Source organism: Ambystoma mexicanum, chromosome 2p (assembly GCF_040938575.1).
Source record: "Ambystoma mexicanum isolate Mex_15411 chromosome 2p, UKY_AmexF1_1, whole genome shotgun sequence".
NCBI classification, from domain to species: Eukaryota; Metazoa; Chordata; class Amphibia; order Caudata; family Ambystomatidae; genus Ambystoma; species Ambystoma mexicanum.
In genome coordinates this window covers 1,082,166,263-1,082,193,746 of record NC_090923.1, presented here as the reverse complement: position 1 = coordinate 1,082,193,746, position 27,484 = coordinate 1,082,166,263, and positions in this window count along the sequence as shown.

Below are 27,484 nucleotides of genomic sequence, written 5' to 3'. Positions count from 1 at the left end.
CTTGTGTATAGGCGCGTTACAAATGCCATATCATATCATATCATATCATACCTCCTGGCCAATAATTGCACCCACCTTCATCTATGGGGTAGCTTGCATTGCTTGGCTGTGCTGGCTGTACCTCTTCTGTTGTCATGCCTTCTACACTCATCAATACTGCTCCTTCTATAGCAAACTTCAAAAAAAAATTCTGAACTAACTTTGCTTCCTCCTGCTTTCTATTCTCAGCCTTTTTCTTATTTTTTTCTTGTAACAATCGACATTGATGCACGATATTCAACTGTATTTCTGCTCATGGCTTTGCTTCCATCCCTACTTTTTTTTTCATCTGCCGCTGCACTGGCTTGGGAAGTCCCTGACATGAAACATGATAAACAATCTTATGGTTGTATCGCACAGTTCCCTCATCTCAAGATGTCAACGTTCTTGAATCTTCTAAATAAAAGCAACAGGAACTTCATCCTCTGCCATTTTCCTCATCATAATCGCACCCATTTCTGATGTGTCAGGATATTGTACTCTAAGCACTCACTATATATTTGCTCTACAATTATTAAATGGCGCTCTGTCATGTGTCATATTTTGTCGTTCTTTCAATCTTTGTGCTTCTATTTCTTCATGTTTGTTCTCCTCCATTGTTTCTTTCTCTTGTTTCTGTTCCTCATACCTTCTTCGTTCTTCCTTTTGTTTCCTCTCTTTTTCCTTCTCCTCTTTGCCATTCATTCTTCTTTCTCCTTCTTTTCCTGTTTGTCTATTTCTTTGACATCTTCAATACCCTTTCCATCTAATTTGAGTAGTATCTGTCCTCCAATCCACACATTCTGTATCATTGTCACTCCGCTGTCTCTGTCTTTCTCTCTTTTTTGTATCTTGGCTTCCTCTTATATCTCTATCCGTTTGTCCCTTCTTTCATCATGCTCTTTATGTTCATCGTGTGCTGACATATATTTACGTTCTTTAATCTTGCTCTCTTCTATATTGTCTTCACTACTATAAGCAGGGGGCACAAATATTGGATTAACATACCCCACTGCTGCATTTAACTCCTTTAGAGGATAAAATCCCTATTTGTCCTCAGTTGTACCATTGTTTTCAGGGAGAGGAAGAGGAGCCGTGGGTACGGCACCATCCCCTTTATGCTGATTAAGCATCCACTCCTTCTCAGGCGGGTCTTCTCTCTCATGCTGATACATTTTCCATAGCTCTAAAACAGCTAACATTTTCTGCAACTTCTTCCCTGATTATGCAGCATGTAAGTATGTTGTCATGTGTTGCAATACTGTTCTTGATAGTGAACCTTCTTGTGGCCCAGGCATGAATATTTTGTCAGTCATGCGTTTTACCCACTTGGCATGGTATTTCCTAATCTTAGGTGTGTATCTCGGTAATGTTTTGCACAAGTGTGGAAGGGGAGCATCCTGCATAATGACAAGTAATTTTTACTGTCAATACTTACTGGTTCTTTTATAACTTTGATCAATTACATCACAACAATCAATTTGGGCAAGCACCATCAATCGCTGCCCATTTCCCAAAAACAATCCTCCAAACAATTTTCAAGCCTACACAATATTCTTTTTACTTATGGTTCTATTGATTCTTACTGACCTGCCTTTATTATTGATAATCTAAGAATCTTATTTTATTCTATATTTTATTTTTCTTCAATTGCTACCCTCCTATGATTGGCGCAAATCGCTTATTTTTTTAGCGTCTGATAACCAGTCAAATTATTACTATTGTTCTATAGTTTCAACCTACAACCTATACAACCATGACTAATAAACAGCACGTCAACTTTTGACACTATTATTTTCAAAACTCCAAACAAAATGTGCATTATAATTTCTACGATTGTCTTCCTTACTTTCTCTTGTAAAAGTATCTCATCTCTATTTTACTCTATTTTGGAATGTGTTGCACATTGTTGCTTGGCTTAGCTGCAGGAATCCCGTCAATAGACTCTGCTCCAGAGTTTGATGCGGTCCCTTCTATTCTCCTTGAGATTAGGAAACAAATCAAATCCTGATTCATTTCCCTATTATATATATCCATGCAATATGATACCTCCACTTTTATTTGCCACTTTCGATGTTTGTACTTACATCCATTGTTCAGTTCAAGCCTTTTGACATTGACTCTTACCCAACCAACCACTTCGCCTTCTATCCCGAGGCGCCGCTAGGGACAGGTCAAGAATTTCTTCAAAGCGGCACCTGCCGACCGTCTCTGGTTACACTTGTTTTTTCTCCCACTCTTCACAGGAAACGCAGCAGTCTTTCGGCTGATGGTGGAAGACGTCAATAATCCGAGGGTCTGGATGTTGAACCATCTGCACCGCTACCAAAATGTGCAGTAGCACCTGGAGCGTACCAAGTGCTAGACGGGATTACCACAATAACTGATTTCAGGCCCAACTAACCAGACAGACTCAAAGAATATAGTAAAACACTACTTTATAATCAGTTCAATTAAGTAGAGAAATCTGGCAAGGATAACAAGTAGTAGCTCACACACTCTCAAATACGTTACACAAAGTCTTCGTACTTCAATGTACGTCAGCTATGACATCATCCTACGTGGCAAATATTAAAAACCTATTGGTCATAGGGATATATTAAGGGAAAATATATACCTATAGTTTATTTAGGTGTTAGTAACATCATTGGATGCCCTTATCAAGTAGGGATGCCTCTAACTACCTCCATCTATGTATAATACAGATAATAGTAGAATAATAGCAGCGGATTGTCTTCTGCAACAATGTATAGTCCATCATCACATAGTCCATCCTGATTGGCACTCTCTTCCAACCTTGGACATTCGGCTCGTTGGCAGCACATAAGCAAAACGAAACCCAGGTGCAGGGAATGTCAGACAACTGCCCACTTTGCAAATTAGCCTACCATCTCTCATCAATTAGGCACTAAGACAAGGTCTCTTCTTTGTAATTGACCTTGCTGACTGTTCAGTTCCTCAGAACTTTAATGGGAGTGAAGGTACATTACTATCTTTGTCTGGAGCATTATGAATAAGCCTTGTTTTCTGGTCTTGCACCTTGTGTGAGGAGACCATGATTTTGTCCATCTCATCCTCCTATTTAGTGCTATTTGATTCAATTATACTGGGTGCAATTACTCATCTTGGCCTTTGGAGACTTGGTTGCTCCGTCTTGCATATGCTTTCTGCATTTTTGATTGTCCAATACTCGACACTCGCAAATGTTTACTCCTTTACTTAATCTAATAGAAATATGTCCTACGTACATGGCTGATCCTCTTCAAATGTGCTTTACAATTGCATCTTGCTGTGGCATCCTTGATTCTGAGGCAAACAAATATTCTTTGTTCTTGCACAAATGTGTATTTCAGGGACTGTCAGCTCTGCAGCCTTGGTTTTTCTCCTTACGGCTTTTAGCGTACTATTTTACGAAACAGACGTACATCTTCTCAACATGGCTGCTTTACCCTTGATATATTTTCTCTGTTTAGTAAGCTTCTATATGTCTCACCTACCTTGCATTTCTGCGTATATACATCTACTGCATCTCTTCTTACTTATCTTCTCAGTATATATGATTTCTTCACATTTGCATATTCAGTTACTTTATTACTTCAGTCACATCTTCATTCTTTAAGTATTTGCATATCATTTTAGTGCGTCCTTGTCTCTACTTTTCATGACATCACTTTATCCCTGTCAGACTTTACTTATAGTTCTTCTATGTCCAGCGGTGTCTGCAGGCTTCCCTCTACCACATCTGTTTGAGGGTACATTTGGTACGGTTGTCTGAGCGCATAACGTCTTTCATATCTTCGATGCAGTATTGGGACGATACCAGGTTTCATGCACAGTGCTTTCTTGCTGTTCTTCCAATATGACAGAGGTTTGGGCTCCATGAGTGATGTGTACATTTACTTTTCTATTCGTTTGTGAATTCAGAATGTGCTTTTAAATGCCCAGAAATGCCCCCTTATTCGCACACATGTGCAGGGGGGAAAAGGGCATCTGAGTATGTGCATACAAGATGCACTCCTTCAGATGCAATTTGAGAACTGTGCTGTTCCTTTTTCTGGCACAAGTAAGTAGATGTGCCAAGTCATTTGGAGAATCTGGCCCTTGGTGTTGCTAAAATCAAATCCGGGAGGACCCCTATTTCAGCATAATAAGAAGTCTGCTGCAGGGGGTGCAGAAAAGAAGAAAAGAACCACTGCCCCTAACAAGTAAGATCCATCACTCAAGGCGGAGATAGGGGTGTTGTGCCCCAATAGAACACCCAGGCTATAGAGCAATTACCCTGGGCAGAAGAAGCAAGGGGGGGTTGTGCCTCCATAAGAAGACCCAGAGAGAAGTGAAGGTTCTATGTCTCCTGTGCCGCTCCCAGTAAAAAGTCCCCGGGTAACAGTGACATATGAAGGGGTACAGAACAAGTAAGAAGACCAAGGAAGTATCGCTGCCAGCGCGAATTAAGACCCAGGGCAAAGAGGGCTGTTGCGTCACGCAGTAAGTACCAGGACAAAGCAAGAAGTGGTGCCCTGTGAGAGCGGCCAGTAACCAGAGAAAAGACGAAGTGGAGAGAGCACAGGAAAACATTTTTACTCCCATGCCAAGTGAGCACAAGTGAATGAGGCTGTGTAATTGACTGGCCCATACAGAACATGTAAGGAGTCTCTGTTTAGGCTGAAGAAGTGGCTGGGACAGCTGAAACGCAGAGGGGATGTCCCCCGAATGAGTGTTTTCTCTTTTTTCGGCAATCGGACGTAGAAGCAGTGAAGGAGAGAATGTCGAGCAAGCTGTTAACATAAAGAAGACCACCTCACCTTCATTCAACCGTTGGTGGTCCATTACAGCCATTGGAAGGAAGGAGCTCTGGTGCCGCTGGCAGTCGCTAGTAAATGATGACGTCACTACAACTGTGTCAGGGCTTGGTGATCATCGTGGAATGTTCGTCACAGCGAGCACGGCAGGGTATGGTGACAACCTGGAACTGTGAAAGCCTGGAACTTTGCATTCAGGCCACGTCTGGAAGAGGCATCTATCGTGCAGTCTGAAATTGTTACAGTAAATAAAGGACCTTGTGCAGCATTGTTGTGTGAAGAGGTCATGCAACGTTAACGTTAAAGAGATGGGTGTTGTAGTGCGTTATGTCACGCTGGAGCCATGCTAGGAGCTGTTTTGAAGACAATCTGATGAAAATAGATTTACTTTGTGCTGTGCACTGAGAGTGAAGGACTGGCAGATTGAGATACTGTGAGCAAGTTTACACAGCTGCACGGGGAAGCTATTGTTTGAATTAGCTTGAGCTGAAAGGAACGAGTAACAGGCGTACATGTTTCTTTGTGCAGCATTTTTAAAGCCGAAGAAGGTAGAGGTCCCAATGTAGAGCGGGATGTTTTAGGTAAGACATTGAGCTTCCCAGGTACTGTACTATTTGTATTCTCATGATGAGTTCGTCAGAGGTTCCCCGGGCATTGGAGAACTAAGGAAGTACTTTTTGCCAGTCCCGCATTCAATAAGTGTATGTGTATGGTGCACTTATTGGTAATTTAGGTTTGTGGGACGGAGTGAAATAGTATTGTGTATGGGGTGCTGTGTGAGTAATAGTGAAGTGGTATGCATGCTAGGAAGACTGCTATAGCACTGCAGGAGGTTCAGTGTAGTTAGCAGTAAAGGGTGACATGGTGTGATTCTAGATAACATTACAGGAGGTTCAATGTTCTTTGGCGATACTGCAAGGTTATTAGGAAGATAGATCACATTGCAGGAGGTTCAATGTTATAAGTTATAACCTTAGAGGATTTGCAGGTCTAAGCTGCAAGTCACCTATGGACTTTTAGGCAATGATAGTATTTCATCACTTTAAAGATAATAATGGACTCTTACGTTAAAACATGCAGATCTTGGGGGGGGGCGCTGTTGCGCCGAAACAAGATGGCCGCCTGAGTGTGAAGCTCCGGACGACGAGGGCACATCTTTGCTAATTTGACCGCTAAAATACAGCCTTACCAACCATCATTACTACAGCCGCGGCAAGAGCTGACACTCTACCGATATCCTGAATTGGGGACCCGTAGACCATCCGTGGGCCCTGCTGTTGTTGTTGGGGGCGCGGCGCCGCGGACACCTGGCTCTCCCCGGGGCGGGGCTCCGAGGGTTGCGGATCCGCGCCACTACTCGACGCCCCGGCGTGTGCGGCCTCTGTGTGGGAGAGGCGCTGAGGCCTCGGAGGCGCGCGGGGCGCCCCTGCAGCCAACCTACCGGACCAGCGGTCCTGATACTTGCTGGCGGCTGGAGCAGGGGCCGCTAGCTCCCTCCGCCTTGGACTGCGCAGCACTACGCAACGGGCTTGTTTATCTACCCACGGCCACCCATGTCCCCCTCTCCGGAGCGTTCCTGAACACTACCTTAATAAGGTAAGGGGGCCTGGTTGCTGACGGTGAGCTTCTACCATTCTCTGGATACCACGGAGGACTGCGTGGGACTACAGGGCCCATCATTAGCGTCGCATTGGGAGACCTCTGTTCGGGGCTTCCCGCGGGTTTCGGACTCTGTGGTGCAACCCTGTTTTAGTACACTGGGGCCCCGGCAGGTGCTGCCTCCCCACTTCACCAAGCTAGGAGCTCTCCCCCCCTCCCCTCCAATTCATCGCCAGCCTCGGCCCGCATTTACGCCAGTACCTTCATCGACGGATCCGCCCTGTGGACCTTGATCAGCACCGCAATACATAGTGTTTTGAGGCCCTGCGGAGCAGGGGTTGCGGCGTTACCGGTAACCGTGCCCCATCCTCGTGCTCCTCAGCTGTGGACTCGACCTACTGAAGCAGGTATTTGCCGTGCTAAAATTTTTTTTTTTTTTCTTTTTTCTTCTGGAGGGCAATTTACATCACAGGCGGGACGCTTGGCTCTTACCCACCGTCCCGAACTACCGGGTGCTACGCCACTTGCCCACGCATTTTCTTCTTGGACCCCTGTCCTTCCCCGGTTTTAATCATGACCAAGGGAGCCGGTGCGGGGAAAAAGCAAAGTTCGTTAAACATGTTTGCTAAAACGCCATCCAAGCCGCCCTCCGATGATACTGAGGATCCCCCTTCCATCTCGGCCCCATCGACTTCAGATGACTCACAAAAGTTGTTGGAGTACATCCGTGATGGCTTCACCACTCTGCATACCAAACTAGACGATATGAATGGGTCTATTTCCTCCATAAAAGCCCACATTGAAAAGACGGATGGGCGAGTAACAGAGGTCGAGACTCGACTGGGGGCTGCCGAGGATGTGCTGGGCTCTCTGCGGGCCGAGGTCTCCACGCTAACCAACCGTGTGGCAGTAGTAGAGAAGAAAAATGATGACCTCGAGTCTCGATCGAGACGTAATAATTTGCGTATAGTTGGCATACCGGAGGACAATCTTGCAGAACCGATGGAAGATTACTTGGAACGGATTCTCATGACACTCCTAGACTCTCCTAAATTATCCCCACAATTCACTATCGAAAGAGCACATCGAGCATTGACAGCGAAACCTAAACCAGGCGCCCCTCCTCGGCCCATTATAGCTAGGATTCTGAACTTTCGGGACCGTGATGCCCTTCTGCGGGCAGCCAGGATCAAGGGCGACCTTACCCTTGGAGCGGCCAGAATCCACCTCTACCCGGATTACTCGGTGACGGTGCAACGTGAACGTCAGACATTTGTGGCTGTGAAGAGAAGACTCCGAGACCTAGGAGTCAAGTACTCCATGCTGTTTCCTGCAAAATTGCGCATCGAACACTCTAACAAAACCTTTTTCTTTACGATCCCAGAGGAGGCTTCTAAATTCCTGGATGAACACTTTCCCGGCTAACCCCTTATCATCTTCAGTCCAGCCTTGGAAGTTTCTTGCTGATTTGGTCGGGTTGGCAATAGCCCGTATTTCACTTTATTCATGATAACCCGTTGCCATGTTATTATTGTTGTATTCATCCTCTCAACCATGGCCCCTCGGGGCGGTATTTGCTCACTACGTTTATTGGTTATGGGAACCCTAGCAGTGAATTATACACTAAATGTACCGAATGTTATGTTCAGCGATTGTGGGAATGCGCTAATATGTTATTATCGAGTCTCCTTTTTGTTGGTAATACCATGTTCGCTTCTCATACGGTCCTCACTTGGCCTGTTAGAGACTCCAGCTGTATGTATTCCTTGCTTACCCTCTATAGTCCGTTGCGCCACTGCTCGGTCAGCTAACAGCCCCCCAGGCGCTGATGCCGAGAAGTTGTTACTGTTGTGGGGGGGTTTGGGACTCATCCCTCAGGTTTGGGGAGGGATGTGGGTGGGTACTGGGTGGATGGGGAGTTATGTTTAAAAAAGTCTCGACGCCTACCAGAGGAATCACGCACGGTTCACCATTGCAACACAGAGGTATAAATCGAATAGTATGTTGGTTCTTGCTGCAGTTTGCGGAACCTACCCTCATATGCAGAGCACAACCTAAACATACCCTCCATATTAATGGTGGATAGCAACATAACTTTTATGAGCTGGAATGTTAGGGGACTGGGCAATTACAAAAAGATGAGGCAAATACAACTCTACGCAGAGCGTCATGGTACACGAATCCTTTGCTTACAAGAAACGCATGCTTGTGCTAAACAATGTGAGAGGTTTGCCAGGCGATGGGGACCCCAGAGATATTACACAACTTATTCCACCCAGAGCAGAGGCGTCCTAGTCCTAATCCACAGAAACCTGAAATTTAGCTGTTCCCACTCACATATTGACCCCCTCGGCAGATATGTACTCATTATTGGTACATTACAGAATCAAAATGTAGCTATCCTTAATATATATGGTCCTAACATCGACGACCCTGAATTCTTTCTTAACCTAGCATCACTTCTTGAGAGTTACCCGCAGATCCCAATTATATGGGGCGGGGACTTCAATACGATTTTGGATGTCACTTTAGATAGATCGGGTTCCAGACCTCGCCAGCTATCGAAGGCAGCCCACACAATCCTGACAATCCTCCCCCGGTTGGCGGTAGCAGATGCCTGGCGACTGATGCACCCTGACTCTCGCACGTATACCTACTACTCCTCGGTCCACGACTCTCATTCTAGGATAGATAGATGGCTATTGTCAGATATACTGATTAGATGCCTTACCCATCTGGCAATCCTACCTAGAACATTGTCGGATCACTCCCCGGTGGTCATTTCCCTGAAGTGGGGACATGACCTCGAAGGGACACGGCAGTGGAGAATGAGACCCTATGCCCTCCTTGACCATACCTTCGCCTCCGAACTGGAATCATCTATTGAGGAGTTTTTCGAGGTCAACATGGATTCAGTCCCCCTCCGGGCTACCCTTTGGGAATCATTCAAGGCCTATATCAGGGGTATTGCCCTATCCAAGGGGAGTGGCATCCTGAAGGGTATCCGTGAGGACATCGCTGACAGCGAGTCGACCCTCGCAAGATTGGAAACCCAATACACACACGACCACTCCCCTGACGCACTGGCATCACTGGGTCGTGAACTAGATAGATTCCGCAATCTCGCTGAGCGTGAAGTTAAATTCCTTGACAATCCTCAGGCAGTTAGGCGCTACGGGGAGGGCGAGCGGCCGGGCCGGGTGCTGGCCAGGTTAATTCGGCACGAGTTTGGAGTGCCCAACATCCCAGCAATAGAGAGATCCGACGGTACACTAGCCACTTCGCCCCAAGACATCAACACAGAGTTTCTTACATTCTATGCGTCCCTCTACTCGAAGGTGGATGGACCCCATGTCTCAGAAATCGACGGCTACCTTGAGGAGCTCCCTCTTACAGCCCTATCCTTCGACGCCACCGCTTCCATGGACAGACCCTTCACGCCGGATGAGCTGACTAGGGCCATTGAGTCACTTGCTGCAGGGAAGGCCCCCGGCCCGGATGGTCTCCCTATGGACTTCTATAAGCGTTATAAATCAATCCTGGTGCCGCACTTGCTGGCTCTGTGGGAGGAGGCTTGCGAATTGGGCACGCTTCCCCCTTCACTCCGCGAGGCCATGATTACTGTCCTTCTTAAACCGGGTAAGCCACCTACTCTGTGTGGCTCATACCGCCCCCTCTCGCTAATAAACTGCGATGTAAAAATATTTGCTAAACTATTGGCTAACCGCCTAGCCGTGTTCATGCCTGATATCGTACACCCTGATCAGGCGGGATTTGTCCCAGGTAGGTCCACATCACTAAACCTTAGACGGCTTTTCAATGTGATCAGCAGAATTAATCCCCGAACACAAGCAGTGGCAGTCACACTGGATATGCAGAAGGCATTTGATTCGGTGTCCTGGGAGTACCTGTGGCGAGTCATGGAAAAATGCAAATTTGGCCCCAATTTTCGGTCCTGGGTCAGACTACTATACACCAACCCAGTGGCAAGAGTACGCACTGAAGATAGGTGTTCCGCCCTCTTCCAGGTAGCCAGAGGGACGCGACAGGGGTGCCCTTTCTCCCCATTGATCTTTGCAATAGCAATTGAACCCTTTGCCGACATGTTGCGCCATTCACACTCTCATAGAGGCCTACGCTCAGCGGGACAAGCAGACATTGTTTCCCTATACGCGGACGATGCCCTGCTCTACATCCGTTCTCCCGAAACGAACCTCGCTCCAATTCTTAATGATGTCACCCGCTTTGGACATATCTCTGGTCTTAAAGTTAACTGCTCTAAATCGTCCATATTCCCACTCACGGACAGCACACAACCACCTTCCGACCTGTTGGGCCTCACTTGGTCCCAATCCACTTTCACCTACCTGGGAGTCCTGGTCTCACGCCATGCTGAGAAACTACGCGCTGATAACTATCAGAATTACCTAGCCGCTCTGACCATCAAAACCGCGAGTTGGGCCCGTCTCCCTATTTCCCTTGCTGGCAGAATAGGAATTCTGAAAATGATTGTTTTGCCCCAACTCCTATACCGTTTCACAAACATTCCACTGTGGCCAGGCGAGGGATTCTTTAAGACGCTTCGCGGCATTGTCAACTCCTTTCTCTGGCACTCCGGAGCGGTCCGACTCAAACTAAACACGCTCACCGCTCCCAAGGAACTGGGCGGGTTCGGTGCCCCTGACTTTCTTAGATACTGGATAGTAGCTCAGTCCCAATTTGCTTCCTGTTGGTTCAACACATCGAACCCCCCTCCTCATGTCCGTCTTGAGAAACTTAAGGTTAAGGAGCGTACGATTGGTTCCCTCATTCTTAAGCCAGCCCCGCCAGATCCCGATTCTATAGACCCTGTGCTGAGCACATCACTTGCTCTTACTAAAATGTGGAACATGGTTGCTACCCCTGACCCGTTTCATGGTGACCTCCCTCTCTGGAATTTCCTCCCTGATGTCCCCTGTATCCCTCAATCCATAGTCGCTCGTTGGACGATGGCAGGTTTCTTGTCTCTTCGTGAGGTCTTTGTGGGAGGCAATTTCCTGGAGTGGTCGGATCTCCCTCTGGTGCTCAAGCGTAGGCCATCGGCATGGCTACAATACTCCTCGCTCAGGAAGGTCCTAAAAACTAAATTTCCCGAATTTCCTTCGGTTCCACCAGATGAACCTTTGATAGCCGAACTCTGTGCATCCGATTCCTTCAGAGGGAAAGTATCCAGACTCTATAATTTAATACAGACCAGGGCCGCCCCCTCATTTGTTAAACTTAAAATGAAGTGGGAGGAGGATCTTGGAGTTGAGATTGACGACGTGCGTTGGGCCCGTATGTGTGCACGTACCCAAGAGGTATCATATAACTCCAGATTTAAACTACTGCAATTCAAGTTGTTACACAGGTATCACCACACACCGACTAGACTGCATCGTATGTTTCATGAGACCTCTCCTAATTGTCCCAGATGCGGCACGGACCAGGCTGATTACATACACATGATTTGGAACTGCCCACACCTGACACAATATTGGCAGGACGTATGCTCCACTATAACAGACATATTAGACTGCACCATAGACCCCTCTCCAATGCGCTGCCTTTTTCATGACCTCCCCGGTTTGAAACGTGATTCAAAGAAGCTGGCAGGGCTTTGTCTGATGTTGGCGGTTCGCTGTATAGTATTATGCTGGCTTCGCCCCAATGCACCCACACATGCGCAGTGGCTTCGGGCAGTCACCTGGGCACATGATACTGAGGAAGCCTGGGGGGCGATACAACACTCGCATTCAAGACGAAGGGACATTTGGCGCAGATTTCGTGATTATATGTCTACCTTGGCCTCAGATTCGGAGATCTCTTCTCCGCCACACTCCTCTCAGTAACGCTCTATGAGTATATACTGTCCTCACTCTGGCTGCAAGTCTTCCCTGATTACATGCACCTGTGCTTTGTTTGGATCTGATGCTTTGTATAGTGATGCCTCTGTGTTGTGGGTTGTAAACTGATTTCACGATTTGCTTGTATTAACTGTGTATCTCTGTGTGTTGTCGAGCTGAATAAAAACAAGTTTAAAAAAAAAAAAACATGCAGATCTTAGCGGACCTTGGCCCTCATTACGACCCTGGCGGAAAGCGACTGACCGGAGCGCCACAGCGTAAATAGCGTTTCCGCCATTGCACGAAGGAGCAAAGTGCGGCCCATTCCGACCCATCGGGCACGAGCACCACGGCATGGCGGAAGTGCAAAGTCCGCGATGGCGGAAATGACCCCAAAACGGCCCACACCGCCGCCGTACGGCGCCCTAGGTGCAATACCGCCACCCCTCTTAGCGGTCACCGCAGTGTGCGCCTACCGGAAAGTACGGTGGCCGGAAATATACGGAAACGGAAGTTAAAACATGGGCCCGGAACGGGAAACATCCCGGCGTACACCCATAAATACACTAAAACCACACAACCACTAAAATCACTACCCTGAAACACACCCCAACCCGTCAACCACCCTAGCGAAACCAAGAAAAATGGGAAAAGTAGCGAATAAAGCGTGCGACCGCAAGCGGCAGGTCCACTTCTCCCGTGAGGAACTCACCGTGCTAACAGAGACCCTCCAGGAGAATGCTGCCGTCGTCTTCTGCACGCAAATGACCAGGACGGCACTTGCAAACAAGAAGGCCATATGGGCTCTGGTGGCACAGCGGGTAAGTGCGGTGGGGACCGCACCCCGCACCCCACAGCAATGCCGCAAGCGATGGGACGACCTGCGGATACGCGTCCGCAGCATACTCTCTGCCAACCGCAACATTGCCACAGCCACCGGGGGAGGTCCTGAATCACCCATCAAGTTGACCCCCTGGGAAGAAATCTGTGCCTCCACCATCGGAATGGAGAGCATAGAGGGAGTCGGAGGGATGGAGAAAGGAGTGCAGACATCCGAAGATTCAGGTAGGTGGGCCAGATGAAACAATGCCAAATCCACACAGTCCATCCATGTGAAGTACCATGCGTCCACATAGTGCAACAGAAACACATGTCCAGGAGAACGTCCACACACATCGGCCTGCAAGCGCACGTTAAAACCCACAATAAATACATAAATAATTAAAAACCCCTAATACACGCACTACACGTGCAGCAGGCACACCCTAACTGCAGGCTGCCAGACAACTGCACCCTCACTCCACACACAAATCAAAGCACCTCCAAGGCCCCGACCCAAATCACCCTCAGGTACCACCCCAATGCATGTGATACAATGCCATTCCAATTCCCACAGACCCATCAATAACCCTCGCCCTCCTTTACTCCACCACAGGGTCCGATCCAAACGACGAGCTACAGGACACCCCTACCAGCACACCTGCAAAGAGGGCCAAGACCAACGGCCAGAGACCCTCCACCTCAGCTGCACGCATCAAGACACGGCAGCAGCACAAATCAGGTGGCAGCACAGAGGAGGGAACATCAACAGGCACCCCAGCAGCCAGCATGCCCACAACACCACCACCACAGGTCCCCCCAATGGATGCCACAGAAGGCACTGCCTCTGGTGGCAGCAGCACCATAGGTGACACCCCATTGATGGCAGCATGCTCCGACACAGAAAACGGGGATGTCGAAGTCAGATCCATCCATGACCTGTCCCAATCCCCCTGTCTGTCCCATCCCGTACAACATGAGGATACCACGCAGGGGCACCCACCAGACGACGACTGGCCATCCCCCACAAGCCCTGTGGCAAGGCAACATGAGGACAACAGCCCCTCTGTGACACCCCCGCAAATGGCCATGGCCCAGCAGAGGCAACAGTCCCTCGACCAGTTGATCGAACAACAGCAGCAACTGGCCACACTCCTCAAGGACCATGCCGATGAATGTGGGGGCACTAAGGCAGACATAGAAACATCAACTGAGACACTTAGGGCAGAAATGGCGAGAGGTACAGAGACGCTAAGGGCACAAATTGAGAGAAGCACCGAGAGCCTGAGGGGGGAACTGCATGCGACGTCCAAAGACGTATGTGCCGAACTTGCCGCAGTGCGCCGTGTGCTCACTGAGCTCTCGCAAACCCTTAGGGACATGCATGGACGTGAGCAGGCAGACACATCATCCGTTGCAAGTTCCGTCCAGGGCAGCCCCCAACGTAGATCTGGGAGGAACCTGCGCTCCACAGGCAGGGGTGCCCCTGATACCCGCAGAGGGGGCATGCAATAGCGACAGCCCACTTACAATGAGCATCTTTGGACACTGGTGTTCGGGGGGGAGGTAGGAGGGTGGAGGGGGTGTGTTGGGCTCACTTGGGTGGCGGGTCGATAGGGTGTTTAACATGATATCACATATGCCATAAAAAGTGCACGATCAACCAATGAGAAGTGTGGACATTGATCTTTGTGTACTAGGCCATCATAGGCGTACAGTCCATATTGTGCATGTCCCAGACACACGCAGTGCCACGAGTCCCGTGTCCATGTATCAGCCACCAGGCGTGAGTGCTAGAAGCATACATCAATGAGATGCTGACGAATGTCACGGGCCTCCGGTGCCTCGCAGACTCCATGAGGTGCTGCCACATCCCCACCCTCATCATGACCATCATCAGGTGCTTGCAGTTCTGCGTCAGGGGGCATGGGCACATTTCTACGTACGCACATGTTGTGGAGCATGACACATGCCATCACCATCTTTGCAACCTTCTCATGGCGGTACAGGAGTGCCCCGCCAGACCTGCTGAGGCAGCGGAAACGGGTCTTCAGTAGGCCGAATGCCTGTTCAATGACTACACGGGTACGTGAGTGGGCATGGTTGTAGTCCTCCTCATGCTGGTCCCGTGGGTTCCGGACTGGTGTGAGGAGCCATCTCTTCAGTGGATATCCAGCATCACCTGTATGTGGACGAGAAACGTATGATGTGGAATGCCATTGATACGTACGCACACCCCCCCCCCCCCTTCCTGGCAGGTCAATGCCAATTCACATACCCCACATCATCATGCATGTAATGAGACTCACCGAGTAGCCAGGATCTGTTCCCTGCGTGTCGCTCCATGTAGCGTGGTATTGTAGAGTTCCTCAAGACCATAGAATCATGGGTTGATCCAGGGAATCGGGCACAACAATGTGTAATGATCCTGTTGGAGTCACACACCATCTGTACATTCAGGGAATGAAATTGTTTTCGGTTGCGGTACTGGGCCTCCATGGCATGTGGGACGACCAATTCAACATGGGTGCAGTCGATGGCACCAATGCAACCCGGTATGCCGGCAAGTGCATGGAATCCCACTTTTGTGTTGGTTATGTCCTGCTCCGAGCGTGGTAGAGAGATGTAGTCGTCTGCGTGCTTCAGGAGGGCATCGAGCACTTGCAATAGTGTCCGTGAGAACAGTGGCTGAGAAATGCCATGCAACTGTCCGACTGTGTGCTGGTAGGTGCCTGTGGCCAGGAAGTGGAGTACAGACACCACCTTCAGTAGGGGTGGGATGGCGGTTGGGCTATCTATCATGCTGACAAGGTCAGCCTGTGTCATGTCCACAATGGCGGTTATGGTGTCCCGGTCCAGACGGTAGAGGGTGTGGATCTGCTCATCAGTGAGGTTGAACGGATGTGCTCGGAGGCGTGGGATTGCGGGCTGCCTGCGTGGTGGTAGTGGCTGTGCTGGCAGCCCTTGCTGGCCCTGCCTTGGCCTCCTCCTCCTCCTGCGTCTCCTCCGTGCGGCTGGTTGTAGTTGGTGTTCGTCTTCTTCTTGGAGTCGGAGCGCTTGCAGTGCTATCAGGTCCCCCAGGGCCAACATCGCGAGTCCTGCCGGTAGCATTTCGGTGTGGTTGTGGGAGGAGACTGGCTGTGCAATTTATGTGTTTTCAGGCTGTATGGCCTCCACCTGTGGTGATTGATTCCACCTGTGCAAACTGCTCTCCCCTTTGGCCGAGCACGTCCCGCGCACAACGCTGCAAATCGGGGAATTGTATCTTGCTATTGCAACCATGTATTTGTACCCGATGGCCGTGTAAGATTGGTTGATATGTTCATTCTGCTGTGGTCCCATTGTTTCACATACTATCTGTGCAGTCGCGAACTGACTTGTGAGGGGTCAGTGGAACGTAGTACTCGAGTAACGGTGGACCCTCATGCATCACTGCACCGAGGTTCAACGACGGGCGGGGCGTCCCATTCGTGGGTGAAGGCAGTTGCCATTTTCACACACAGCCGCACTCGATGGAATAATTAGTGATTTCAAACGGCCACAGATGCCTTTTCGACGTGATGTTGCAAATGAGGAATTCGAGGGGCGGCGCTTTCGGTTTCCAGCTAGCGGCGAGGAGATGCCCACAGGTCTGACTGCAAATGTAACGTTCTATTGTTCTATGTCCTTGAGACAGGGCCCATGGCGAGGGAGCAATGATTGATATGAATAGTTTGGGATGCGCAATAGCTACGTGGGCGATGAGGCCGTCCGTTCCCAAAAACATGTTACTTCACAACACTGGAATTACGGGCTGGGGCACTGTGGATTTAGCAGGCTGCATAACGCACGGACTCAATGGATGTTTCTAATGTTATGTGAGTAATTATTCAGGCATTTTGATCCCGGGATGAGGGAATGATGGATGGATGCATGGGCAGGTGATTTGATACAGAGTTTGCCATGTACAGGGCTTCTTGGGATCTATCCGCCTCCCCTACGCTATGTGATGCAGGGCTGCCATTGTGGGACCATCGTCCATCTGGCCTTGTTGAGCCCTCCCTGTCTCGAGGCGCCCTCAGACACTTGTGTCCATGCACGTTATCATTCCCATCTGATGGAATCTGTTTTGACAGACGCATGCACAGGTACACTCGTTTGTGATGGTGTTTGCACCTCGATATAGATGGCTATGAGTCGCAAGTGGTTTTGGGGTGGTGATGATCCTTTTGGTTGGGCTAGCATGCATATGGCTGTGGATTTCGTGTGATCATTGAAGTGAGTAGTTGGAATGTAGTTCTGATGGCCATTCTGTTCTTTTTCTTTTCTTTTGGTTGACAGGTATCTCCTCCCCTTTTGCCACTGCCATCTGTATGCCACTCCTGCAGATGGATTTTACTCCCGACACCTGCTGCTTCGTGTTAATCAGTGGAGCAGCATTATGATCTTATGGGACGATCGCCAATGGCCCACATGCCCTTACGCAGTACTGGTGGCTCGGAGCAACATTTCGGCCTTTCAGCTGGACTAGTGCCTCCCCATTGGGACGGGCATGCGGTTCTGTGCGCTTCCATGTTGCCTTTTCGTACGTGATTGTGGCTCTGTGTACCATGGGGGAACAGGGCGACACACAGGTAGTGGCTGGTCATTTCTTGCGGAAGCAGCCCACAATGGTGATTGGTGTTTTGGAGTTCATGGCCTGATGGCTGTATGGGCTTGGTGATTTTGATGTGCATTAAATTTCTATTCGGATTTGGCCCGTGTAGCGTTTTCTTTGCAAGTGATGTGGCATATGCCAATTTGGGGGGCGATGTATTGTGAGGAGATCTGCATCGGGTTCCGGCTTCGGGGTTTAGTTGCGTGGTACTGTACTGGCCGCGTTTGCCTACGAAGCCCAGTGAGGTCAGGGATGGGGGCTGGCAATATGACAGTTTGAATGTTGTCATGCTCAGGGGCGGGGGATTGGGTTTTGTGTGACAGATGCCGGTCAGCCAGGTGGACTGGTGGAATGATGTGATTTTCGGAATATTGCTGGTCACAGGTGCCTGTGTTTGCGTGCGTTTCTTGGTGGGGGACTGTGGTCATGTCCATTGGGATGGCTTCTGTATTCGTGCCATCTGTGCCCTGCAGCTCCCATTGGCCCCTGTTGTGTTTCTTTTGTTCGTTGGCATGCATGGGTGACTTGTACATTTCAATGGTTGCATTGTGGCTTCATTGCACCTACGGGGAGTTGTACTTTGTGGGCAGGGAGCGGTGTACAGGCACTCAGTGGGGCCGTTTACGGTTGATTTGCGATGCCGTACTTCTCGCCATGGCGGAATGGTACATTACGCCATGCCTGATGGCGTTAGGTACATGTCCGCTAGGGTCGGAATTGGCGTACCGTTGCACCATGGTGGTGTTTGCGGTTTGGCATGGCGCGCGCGCGCGTGCTTGGTGCAGTTAGCGTTGGCGTTCACTACGGTGTCGCTAATGGCTTCGTACTTTGCGGTGACGGGTCATAGTCGCACCGAGCGCTATTCGATGGCGGTATTGCATTTCCGCCATCGTTTTTCGATTTCCGCCAGGGTCGTAATGAGGGCCCTTGTGTTGAGAACCTGAGAATGTGGGCAAGAATTAACCTGTTGGAGGATTTTCAGGTTAAAGCTGCAAGTTAGCTATGAACTGTTCACAAAATAAAAGGTTTTTTAAAGTTAATTGTCATATCTGTTGTGTGAGAATATTTAACAGTCTGTGGAGAGTGTTGGATGTTGAGATCTGTGGAAGACATGTGAAGAAGTGGTCTATTACTGGCATGTTCTGGGAGAGTGTGTGTCTGCACCAGGCATACGAGTGTATCATGGTCAAAAGACCCAGTGCTATTAGAAATACATGTTATGGTGTGTGCGGTTAGTATGGGACTATATCTATGGTGTGTGGAGTAGTCATGGTGTGGAGTAGTCATGGTGGAGTGGACCTGCAATGAGAATGTGGGTGCGGTACCTATAGAGTGACACCACTCTATAAAAATGTGTGGGACCACGTTTCTGGTGCGAGGTAGTAGTTGTTTGAAGGTGGAGCAATGCGTGCAGTCATCCATGGAGCGACACCACTCTATAAAAAGGTGTGCTTGTATAGATGGCTACTTTCAGAGGTGTGAGGTAGTCAAAGGAGAGTGGTTGATGTGAAGAGAAGTCAATCAAAGTAGAAAGGGGGGTGAAACTTCCTTGAAGTCTAGAGTTCCGCCTCTCATTAAAAAGGTGTAATGTGAGAGGAGTAGTATGTGTCTTGATGTTTAGCACCACGTGATGCTCTCAAAGGAGGAGTGTTAGTTGGTGGAAGGTGCTTTCTCGCTTTGTATGAGGGTATAGACATATGGCCTCACTTGTCTTTGGTTTTTGCAGGGAGGTCTGTTCTGCCCCTTCTCCATTCACAAGCTCTTTGTGTCGTCAATGTGCGACTGGGACCTGTTTGGATGCGAGTGACTGATGTGTGGATACTCGTTGTGTGATGGATGGTTTGGACTATGTAAGGAAAGGAGATGTGTTATGAAGTGTTTGGTTGAGATATGGTGAGACTTGGAAGGAGGGGAGATTTGGTGTATAGTGCTTGGGATGGATGCATGAGACTGGTGACGTAAGAGAGAATGTTGTGGTATTAGTGAGAGAATGTTCTGTGTAACGGTTCCACACTCCGGCAGTTAGAGAGAGCTTGGCTGGTGATGGGTGCCAGTTTTTCTTACTGAGTCATCTTAATGTAACTTAATGTAAATGACGAAAGCAACTTACTGACAATCTACCTGAAGGGCCAGAGGAACCTACTTTTCATCAGTAAGCTACTTGCTGTAGGCTATGTTACAGCAGGATGCATTGGTTCCATCACTGCAATCAAAGATCTATTTCCAGCTTCCCACACACCACACTCTCGTCCTCCCCATCCCAGTTCTAAATTCATCATACCTCACACAGGGCAAGCCCCCAAAATTCACGAACGCTTTCCTGATCACATCCATATGCTTAAAAAGCACAATGCACCTTTCAGGATACCTCTCAAAGTACATGCTTTCGTATATAATAAAAGCTGATGTCCAATCCTTGATGGTCACCAGCACCCTCTGTCTTTTGGCCAGTTCCCTCTCTTCCTTGGATCCTTCCTCAGCTCTCACCTCCTTATATGCAGCAACTTAAATACGTTCACAAATTCATCCATATTTTCTCCTTCCTTGACTTCATCAAATGTGACCCCAACAGTTTTGTTGTACCCAAATAGGGATACCTCTTCCAGTTTACCTCCACTTGCATCTCTTCTGTCTGTGTCTTCTCCTGTAGCTATTCTACCTTTTCCCTTTCATCCTCTCTACTCCCTCCCTTCGTCAAAGTTCACTCCTGCTCCCCCCACGGCACTCTCTTCCCCTGTGTTCACTGCCACATACACCCCAGAACCCCCCTCCCCTGCCTGCTCCTTGATGTCCACCAGCAATATTCCACCCTCCCACTCTCAATTTCTTCACCTCTGTGGCTCCCTACTTGCCTCTCTGCTGTTACATCCCTCTCTTCCTATACTAAGCCTCCCCTGCTGCTCCCCATTCCCCATTGTGTGCTGCCGAGTCAAATGCCATCCTTGCCCCTGCTCAACTCTTGGCAGCTGTGTAATACCTTCACAGATGCTTTGCTGCCCGGTCTTCTACCCCGTCACTCCTCCCGGACACTGGGTGGCACCTGCTGTGAGAAAATACGAAGTCTGCTGAGCCTTTCAGCAAAACAACCCTCCACTCCTTGTGCCCTTCCTTGCCACCTGCTCCCTACGGCCCCCAATAGCCCACCACCAAGGCCATACCGCCTCTTCCCCTGTCTGACCTGTGCTTGCACCTGCACCCTTTCACTCCACAATCTTTCCCTCTTTAACACTCTGACCTGCCTTATCCCCAACCATTCCATTACGTTCCCCTCTTCCCAAACCATCAAACCCTTCCCCCTCCCCTTACACTGCATCTGTACACAGTCACAAATCCACTGGTGCCTGCTTCCTAGAGATCTTTGGAACGAGAGATCCCCCCACCATCTAGGATACCGTCCTCAGAGATCTGTCCCGGTCACCTCCTTGCTGCTGCCACTGTTGGGTGAAGGCGTCCCACCTTCTCCCCTACCTCTTGCCGCACCCCAGGGGGCCATCCTGAATCCTCTCTGCTGCTCTCCTCCTGTGTGCTGGGGCGTCAGGACCCCTAACCCTACGCCTCTCTCCATGTCCTCTTCCTTTTGGACATGCTTCATGGGCTGGCCGACACAACCCCATCTCCCCCATCCTTAATCCACAATGGCCCTGCCTGGATCTCATACACCCTCCACCTCTAACCCATCTACCTGTGAGTACCTTACCTGTGCCCACTCCTGCACCATCCCATTTTAAAGCTCTCAATCTAACTGCCCTCCTGGTAATGTCCCCTGTACTGACTCAGCACCCCTTTTCACACTGCCCCACTCCGTGTACCCCCACCAATGCTTAGGGATTGCATGCCACCAGAGCAGCATGGGCCCCGTCCAAGGCCGCTCTACTCTGTGGCCTCCCTTTCCCCACAGCCCCTGACCATGCTAACTGTCCCAGCCCTGCTTAGCTAATCAACCTCTTTTGTAAGAGACTGTCATCCGCCGTGCCGGATGGCGGTTACTTCCGCATTGGAGGCTTCACGGAAGAGTGCATCGTTAGTTTCGGCACGTCTCTACCCTCGCTCACAGTATGGGTCTAGTTGTTGCGCCTTGGGGGGCCGCCGGGAAGTATTTATCCACCTCACTTCCGGCGACCGTTGCATTGCAACCCCCTTAGTTTAGCCTTTCGCTCACCTTTGGGTAAGATGCTGTTTTCCGCTCTCGGCTGTCTTGCAGCCATCTGCTCTTCTCTCGGATACGCTCTGCTGGCGGCATTCCGAACCTCGATCTCTCTCTCTACTATCCTGCTCTCTGTTTGCCTTCATCCTCGCTCTGCTGGCGCTTCTGCCGCTTACCCTTGCCGTTCTCCTCTATCAGAGTCCTGCTTGTGCCTCGACAATCTCTCTCAAATTTAGAACCCTCCTTCGTTCTGCGATTGGATCCTCATTGACTGGACTTCACTCCTTTGCTGATTCGCCTACCTTGTGGAACTTTGTCACTACAAACAAGGGTTTTTTCTGCCTTTTGGCTTTTTCCCATTACCTGTCTGACAGCGGGAACGGGGCCACAGGACTGCTGATTATCCAGCGGTCACTGTGGCTTTCTCTTGCGGCAGGCTCACCCCGCAAAAGAAAGAAAAGGATTACCTTAGACGAAGGAATCTCAACATTGAAGACGTGGAATCCAACTTCTCAGGTGAGGAGAGTTGGGAGGAAGAAGGGCGAGAAAGTACTAAATTGGACAGATTGCAACGCCTAGACAAGATGTCGGCAGAGGAGCAAATTCAGGAACTGTGGAAAGCCATTCAAGGAATATCTCAAGAACTACAGACTGTTAAAGCTGAGAATGCCATTCTTAAACAAATAGCTATAGCACGGGAACCACCCCCGCTGAGCTACCTACTATGTCTCTCCCTTCAGGAAAGTTTGATGGGTCACCTAAAAAGGTAAAGGAATTTCTAGAAGCTTGCATTGTGTACTTCACTTTCAGACCTCGTTCCTTCGTTACAGATCAATCTAAGGTTGGATCTTTGATATCCAATGTGAAGGACAATTCACTGTCATGGGCCACTCCATTAGTGACCAGTGCAAACCCTATCTTGCACGATTTGACGGGATTCCAAACATTGTTAAAGTAGACCTTTGAACAACCAGAATTGACGTTCACAGCCTGCGAAGACTTGTTGGATGTTAGACAAGAAGCTGCTGATGTCCTTACCTATATTTCCTGTTTCAAGACATTGGCTGCAGGTGCTGGCTGGCCAGAACAAGCACAGTATGCCATATTCAGAAGAGGCTTAAAAGAAGAAATTAAAGACGAGCTCGCTAGGTCGGCTCGACCACCCACGTTTTCCGACTTACTTTCATCAGTATTACAGATAGAGTACCGACTACAGGAACGGCGTTTGGAACGCCGCAGACACCGCACAACTTCACAGGTTCCTGATTCCGGGCCGTCTTTACCCTCCTCCTCTCACTCCCATGAAGAACCAACGCAAATCAGAGCCACCAGGGGCCCATTATCCTCAGCAGAAAGAAGACGAAGAAAGGAGAAGGGACTCTGTGCGTACTGTGGTTCGGAGCAACATCTCCTTAAAGATTGTCCGGAGGTCCCAACCAAACGACAGGGAAACGAGTATCCTCTGCACCAGTAGGGACTAGGTTCCGAGGGTCACCTGTTGATTCTAATAGTCCCTATGTTTCACTCTCTGTTACTGCTCCCAACACTCAGGAAGATTCCAGGTGGATGGTTATTCCAGTCCTCATCAATCTACCCGCAAGATCTGTAGAATCTTTAGCTCTCCTAGACTGCGGTGCAGTGGGTAACTTTGTGGACACGCTGTGGGCAGAGAAGGTGGGGCTCCACAGACTAGTCCATAATCATAATCAAAAAGTGGAAGGAGTTGACGGTTCCCCTCTTTCTTCGGGACCCATAACGCACACTACTGAAGAGCTCACGCTCACCATTTTTCAACACCCGGAGTCCCTTAATTTCGACATAATACGAGCTGCTCATTTGCCTATTATCCTTGGTATCACCTGGCTGAGGAAGCTCAACCCTCAGATAAATTGGACGAACAATCAGCTAAGTTTCAGCTCCTCGTACTGCCAGCTTCATTGCTTTCCTGTTGTGAATAAAGGCGATTTCCATACTTTGACTACTATCCCAAGCAATCATGTGGGTATACACGCCTTACCTCAGTACGGTACCCCGTACCAAGAAGTCTTCATGGAAAATAAGGCTGCTACTCTGCCCCCTCATAGGCCGGAAGATTGCACGATAAATTTAGAACCCAATGCTTTGGTTCCCTTCGGACAAATGTTTTCTTTGACTCAAGTGGAAAGACAGGTTCTCAAAGACTACTTGGAGACGAACATGCAAAACGGTCTTATTCAGCCTTCAAAGTCTCCTGCAGGAGCTTCTCTATTTTTCATTAAGAAGAGAGGGTCCACGGAACTCCGACCCTCCATAGACTATAGGGGTCTAAATAAGGTTACCATCCGTGACCGTTACCCCATGCCTTTGATAGCCGAAATCATTGAAGCAGTACAAGGTGCACGGATATTCACTAAGCTAGACCTTCGGAATGCTTATCAGTTACTTTGCATTGCCGAAGGTGACGAGTGGAAGACGGCCTTTCGCACCCCTTTTGGATTGTACGAGTATAAGGTCATGCCGTTTGGGCTCGTTAATGCACTGGCTGTGTTTCAGCGGTTTATGGACCGAGTATTTTCAGACCTCCTCTCTGTGATTGTCATCGTTTATTTAGACGGTATTTTGGTCTATTCCGCCAACATAGCAGACCATACTCGACATGTACAACAAGTACTGGAACGTCTCAAACAATATCAGCTCTTTGTCAAACCAGAGAAAAGTGTATTTGCCGTATCCTCAGTTCCCTATTTAGGGTATATACTCTCGGAAGATGGTATCTCGATGGATCCTGGCAAAGTTTCAGCTATACTTGAGTGGTCTTCACCTACCAGTGTCAAAGAAGTTCAGAGATTTCTGGGTCCGTCTAACTTCTACAGGAGATTCATTCACAATTTCTCAGAGATTGTTCTTCCCATCACCAAACTGTTAAAGAAGAGTGCGGGTGTTTTCAAATGGTCTTCAGAGGCAGAACAGAGTTTTGATCAGCTAAAAAGGATGTTCTGTTCCGCTCCCATTCTTCGTCACCCTGACCAAGATCGACAGTTCATAGTTGAGACAGATGCCTCAGCTTCTGCTATAGGAGCGGTTCTGCTTCAAACTTACGAGGGTTTAGAACATCCAGTAGCATACCTTTTGAAAACACTGTCACCCAGTCAACTCAACTATTCTGTTCTGGAGAAAGAGTTGCTCGCTATCAAACAGGCTTGTGAAGAATGGCGACACTTACTCATGGGATCTCGCCACCAGTTTCTCATTCGCCCAGATCATAAGAATTTACGAGTCTTGCAAAATATGGAGTGCGTTAATTCAAGACAAGCCCAGTGGGCTTACTTCTTCACACAATACAACTTTCTCATCACCTACCTGCCTGGTACCAACAACAGAGTAGCCAATGCCTTATCTAGGAAGAATACTACCGGTGAGGGAGATACCCCTCCCATGGAATGCATGTTCCAAAGAAACAAGATACTGAGTCTTACAGCAACCTTTTTCCAGGAGATTAAGACTGCCCTGACAACCGAAAGGCCACTTCTATTACATCAGGAAGGCATGGTGTACACCGAAAAGGAAGGCTTGATATTTCATAATAATCGTCTTTACATCCCTTCCGGTATCTGGTGACAAAAGGTGATCAGCTGGTGTCACGATTTGCCTATCGCAGGTCACAGAGGACTGCAGAACACCACTGAACTTGTGGCACAATCATTCTTTTGGCCTGGGCTCAGGAAGGACGTAAGAGATTATCTCAAGGCATGCCCGGTTTTTGCTACCGCCAAATATCCTTTCCGGCAAACCGTTAGGGTTGCTTACTCTGTGTGAAATTCCTACCCGTCCTTGGGGTCTGATTTCAACGGACTTTATAGTCGATTTACCTGTTTCGAATTCCTGTACCTGCATTATGGTGACGATGGATGCATTTACCAAGGAGGCTCACTTTTCTCCACTGCCAGGATTACCCACGGCTACTGAGATGGCAGAAACCTTAGCCCAAGACATATTCCATCTACACGGCCTTCCGGACAAAATCATTTCTGATCGAGGAAGCCAATACATCTCTAATTTCTGGAAGGCCCTCTGTTCCCGGCTTGGAATTGAAAGAGCACTGTCCTCTGGGTTTCACCCCCACTCTAACAGACAGACGGAATTGCTGAATGCTACTTTAGAAGAGTATCTAAGATGCTACAGCAACAAATACCAGGATAATTGGGTTTCTTTATTGCCAACGGCGGAATTCACATATAATAACTTAAAACATTCTGCTACCAGTCACACTCCGTTTTACTGTACCTACGGTGTACACCCCAAATCCTTTCTTCCCACTCTTCCTGTTCCCACCAATTCGCCTACTGCTGAAGCTGTCCTCCAGTCTATTCGGGAGACACACCACTCAGCCAGGCAGTGCTTAGAAAGAAGTAGGAAACAGAACAAGAACCAGGCTGACAAGCACCGCCGGAACTGCCCAAATTGGGAGAAAGGTGACAGAGTATGGCTCTCTACCAAGTCTTTACCCAAATGGGTTCATCCCTCCAAACTTTCTTCCTGTTTCTTGGGTCCTTTTTCTATACTCTCGAAGATCAACCCTGTTTCCTACAAACTTGACCTTCCTTCTCATCTCCGTCATATCCATCCAGTTTTTCACTCTTCTCTCCTCAAACCTTTTTTGCCGGATGCTTACCAGAGGTCTATACCCAGTCAGACTTTTGCCCGTTCCAACGACAAAAAAGACGAATATGAGGTCTCGGCTATTCGCGATTCCCGGTATTACCGGGACGCTTGGAATTCTTGATTTCATGGAAGGGGTACCCAGAGTCGGAGGACTCTGGGAACCGGCTTTTCATGTCAATGCTCCCAGGTTGTTGAGCAGGTTTCATCGATTAAACCCTAGTAAATCCGGGGTCCTTCGCTCTGGAGGGGGGGCATACTGTCATCCGCCGTGCCAGATGGCGGTTACTTCCGCATTGGAGGCTTCACAGAAGAGTGCATTGTTAGTTTCGGCACGTCTCTGCCCTCGCTCACAGTACGGGTCTAGTTGTTGCGCCTTGGGCGGCCGCCGGGAAGTGTTTATCCACCTCACTTCCGGCGACCGTTGCGTTGCAACCCCCTTAGTTTAGCCTTTCGCTCAGCTTTGGGTAAGACGCTGTTTTCCGCTCTCGGCTGTCTTGCAGCCATCTGCTCTTCTCTCGGATACACTCTGTTGGTGGCATTCCGAATCTCAATCTCTCTCTCTACTATCCTGCTCTCTGTTTGCCTTCATCCTCGCTCTGCTGGCGCTTCCGCCGCTTAACCTTGCCTTTCTCCGCTATCAGAGTCCTGCTTGTGCCTCAACAATCTCTCTCAAATTTGGGACCCTCCTTCTTCTGCGATTGGCTCCTCATTGACTGGACTTCACTCGTTTGCTGATTCGCCTACCTTGTGGAACTTTTTCACTACAAACAAGGGTTTTTTCTGTCTTTTGGCTTTTTCCCTTTACGTGTCTGACCGCGGGAACGGGACCACAGAACTGCTGATTATCCAGCGGTCACTGTGGCTTCCTCTCGCGGCTGGCTCACCCCGCAAAAGAGAGAAAAGGATTACCTTACACGAAGGAATCTCAACATTGAAGACGTGGAATCCAACTTCTCAGGTGAGG